This window comes from Austrofundulus limnaeus, unplaced genomic scaffold (assembly GCF_001266775.1).
Source record: "Austrofundulus limnaeus strain Quisiro unplaced genomic scaffold, Austrofundulus_limnaeus-1.0 Scaffold122, whole genome shotgun sequence".
NCBI classification, from domain to species: Eukaryota; Metazoa; Chordata; class Actinopteri; order Cyprinodontiformes; family Rivulidae; genus Austrofundulus; species Austrofundulus limnaeus.
The window spans coordinates 846,931-850,994 of NW_013952524.1; the positions used below are offsets into that span (position 1 = coordinate 846,931).

Sequence of the window (4,064 nt, forward strand, 5' to 3'; positions counted from 1 at the left end):
TTTAAAAACTGGACTCTTGAGGTTAAACAAATGTTCATAATTAATTTAAATAAATTACAAGTTAAAATGGGCATGGAAATTTCTCTTTTTTGTGTTGAAAAAATATCGAACTGTGAGACTAAAGTATTGAACCGAACTGAATCGTGAATTTTCTAAACGTTGTATGTTTAGATATTTGTAAGTTACAACCAGTACAATATTTTTTATTAACAATTATGAAAAGGAAAACAGTTTTAAGACACAGCCACATACACCTGCTCACATTTACTGCTAATGTGGCATCTAGACCAACACACCTATCAAAAACTGCCACAGTATTCTAATTTGAGAGCTCATGTTGCAGTGAAATTAGTATTCATTTTAAGCGTATGCACACGAGAGTGTCTTTGGGTGCTGGCCAGACTGGTGAGGCCTGTGGGAGAGCATGAGGCTGATTTATTGGAGGATGCTAGACTGCTGTGTGGGCTTGAGTGAAATGAGCTGAAGGCATCAGACTGAAACAATAGACTGTGTTTGTGTGCTGGAGTGGGATGTTTTACGTCTGAAACGGGTGGTGCATTACGAAGATATTCCACATCCACGACCTGGTACAAAGACTCTACGATTCTGCGGGAGCTCAACTGAGTTTTTTTTACAATCAAATATGACATGTATTTTTGGCTCAAAACATCACACTGAACAGCTCTTCTTGAACTGCCGAATGAGCCAATAGCTTAAGGGAACTCTGAGTGTGTCAAATAAAAGTTATCCAGCTTGGCAGGTGCTCATTTGAATTGAAATATGGAGGCATGCTTCCTTGTTGGCATGGTTCTTATCAGTTTTCGCTGAACTAAATATGCTGTGAARGGAATAGACCAACAACATGAGTGGAATATGCAGCAGAAGACAGGTCTGTGTCAGCAGTGTCACTCAGATAGTGACTGACAAAATGCATTTGTGTGAACCAGACAAAATCACGTGCTGTCAAAAAGGTCCACAYGAGACCAGGACTCACTGGACCCCTGTCCAATTGTTCAGTGGTCCAATCTCACAGGAGCCAACACCGTGCTCCGTCAGTGATCCCTGGGCCAATGAAAATGTCAGCTCTGCATTGTGAAACCAATGAGTCAGTGCTGATGAAGGTCACAGAGGAAAAAGCAGCCTCAAAGAAACTCTCTTCCGTTCATCCATACAGATGGTATCATCTGGTGGACTTCAGCAGTTTTGAAAGTTATTTCTCTTCATTTCTACGGCTTCCTTGTGAATCGTCAGCTTTAAACTGAAACTCTGTCAATCAAGGCTAAAGTTTTAGGTTGTTGGACAACAGGAATARTTTCCTGTTGGCTGGGTGAGTCCGTTTGGTAACCCTAGAATGACAGCACAAATAGCTGAGGTCTTTCTTTCTCACCTGTTCTCAAGCCATTAGTATGCAGGGGAAAAAAAGGGGCCACCCCGCTTCACCGAGGAGCTCCTGCACCCGGAAGGTATTCCCGTTTATGACTTTTTAATGCTGCATTTGCAGGGTCATTCATCTTGTGGGCTCCCCGCCGATACCGGCTTGAATGTCAGAAAAGGGAGAGAGGGCTTTGCAGTATAAAGAGTACTTTAGAGGGAGAATACTCAGACCGTGTGTGCAGCTGGCTGGATCTAATGGTGCGGGTTAATGGTTGARGGTGGTTCATGGACCTGCTGGGAAACTTGAACTCACAGTTTCCCCACAGCCTCAAACACCATCCTTTGTTATCATTGCTCCAACAGTATAGCAATGTGGGGCTAAATCTGCTACTGTGTAGATATTCTCACACATTTACCTTAATCCTAACTGCACACTGCCTGAATTAAAGGTGGAAGTATCAATCCAAGTACTGATACTATCGATACCAAGATGTGTATTGGTATTGATTCTTCTGTTTACACTTTATTTGCACCACTGATCTAATTTTTCACAGAGTCAAAACTAAAATGAGCAGTGAGTGTCTCCATTTATTTGGAGTTAGTCATTAGTCCTCTACATCAAGGGTGTCAAACTCATTCTCACCAAGGGCCACATGATCATTATGGCAGACCTCAAACGGCCAGTTGTAATTAACTTTGATTGTTTCATGTTTAACTTCAACTAAACACAAAATGTCKCATTCCTCGTTTCATTGCTATGGCCGAGCATTGCTAACAAACACTAAATTAGCTCTACCTAGTATTTTCTGCATAGAAACAGAGTTTTATGGCATGAGGTCAGTGTGGTCAGTCCTGCATCAAATTCTTCATGACCAACCACCAGTGTGAGCAAGTCACTGTCACGGCTGTCAACCATGTTCCTGAACCCAGTGTCACCATGATAAACGACAAAGAACTCTTAGACATTTTTTGCAGGAGCCCACAGCTTTCTTAATACACAGCTGAAGGTCTTGCCAAGACCCTACAAAGTCATCCTGACAGATATTTGATTTCATCAGTGGTGGGCACCAGTCCSCTAAAGGGTAAATCTGCTAACTACAGACCTAAATATTTCATTTGCGCTTTAGCTGTCTTACTAATTTTTGTAATTCATAAGCYGAWTTGRGCTTTCTAAAATTAAAATGCAGTACCATGAATAACTAATTATCTATCAGTCATCATTATCTTGAACAGCAGAAGGTAAGGCTGTCAATGAACCACAAAGCACATGATCTGTCCAACAGCACCCCTCCCAGATAAACACACTTAATGGAAAGGTATACTACATCCTTGCTGACTGTCGCTTTGGGTCATGGTTCTCATTTCCCACAATGCTTTGTGTCTGCTTACATAGCAGGAAGGCAGTGTTTAGAACTCCCTGTCCCAGCTAAAACAGTTAACGTTTGTGATCCATACTAACATTTTGTATGTATTGATTTATTTTACTTTACAATCGGAGCTCCTTTAAAAAAAGTTTAAACGCTGGAGCTCAAAACTTGACGTAATTGGTCYAAGCAATSGGCCAARGGGGTTASAGACMCAGAAATGATTTAAAGATGTTATGCTGATGAAGACTGACATCTACTGGTCAACTGGAGCAACTACATGGAAAACTTTAAAATCCAAGCTCTTATTTTGAAGGGAAGATAGTTTCCTGTACTCCGTGCTTTCGTTTCCCGTCACAAATCAAATCCGTCATGTACCCAGAATGCATCGCTTCAGTTTTCCAATAAACAGTTTTAAAATTACTTTATTGATGCTTCTTTAATGAAAAATCTACAACAAACAAAAGAAAAAGACAAAGAAGCAGCCTAACTAGCAACCCTCAACAACTTTTAAATTTTACACCAGGAGCTAAAGGTCTGTTTCAGGAACTCACATCCCCAGCAACTGGCAGTTGTAGGAATAATCTGTAAAAGAGTTCATACACCACTAGTTGGCAATGTGCATATATTGTACATGGATTATTGCCAGCTATTAAGTGTCAAATTGAACTTGTGCTCTAAAATTAGTTTCCACTAGTTTTTTCTATGGCATAAGCGCGTTTGAGGTTGCAGACCTAAATATTTACATAAGTGCTTTAGAAATTGTGGAGCTACTTTTTGGATTAGCATTACCCACCACTGTATTTCATAGCAGGCAGGTTATCCATTGAAATAGGGGGCTAACTACTGATGTAAAGACAGTATCATTGTACATAAAAATATTAATTTGAGTTTGATACATTCTGAAATAGATAACTAATGTCTTCACCAAATATATATTTGTATAGGTTTTAGTTAAAAGTGCTAACAGACAAAGCAAAATTATATATTGCCTAGTGCACATTCATTTCTTCTTAGTTTATTTATTTATTTTTTGCTGATTGATAAGGTTGAGGACAGGGCTGTTTTTGGCACTGTAGGCTAGATGACACAGCTCTCCCAGTGCAAACTTGGGAGATTTGAGTTTGAATTGGCCTCATTCGTTGTGTGCACAGCTGGGCCTGTTGGCCTGCAAAACTCCATCATTTGGGTAAACATCAACTATGTGACAAATCAGAATGGATCTTTGTGCAAGCTCTGCGCTCTCACAATGAACATTTACAGTATTTTGTCTTTGTGACCTTGGCTTTCAATTTGCAGCAAAGTGACGGAGAGGCAATAAAAAAA

General features: G+C 40.0%; 1 protein-coding gene across 1 annotated transcript in view; it reads right to left on the reverse strand.

Moving 5' to 3' along the window:
* Positions 1 to 4,064, reverse strand: part of clmpb (CXADR like membrane protein b) — a gene marked incomplete at its 5' end in the record, with an annotated part of 97,351 nt that overhangs the window by 27,095 nt on the left and 66,192 nt on the right.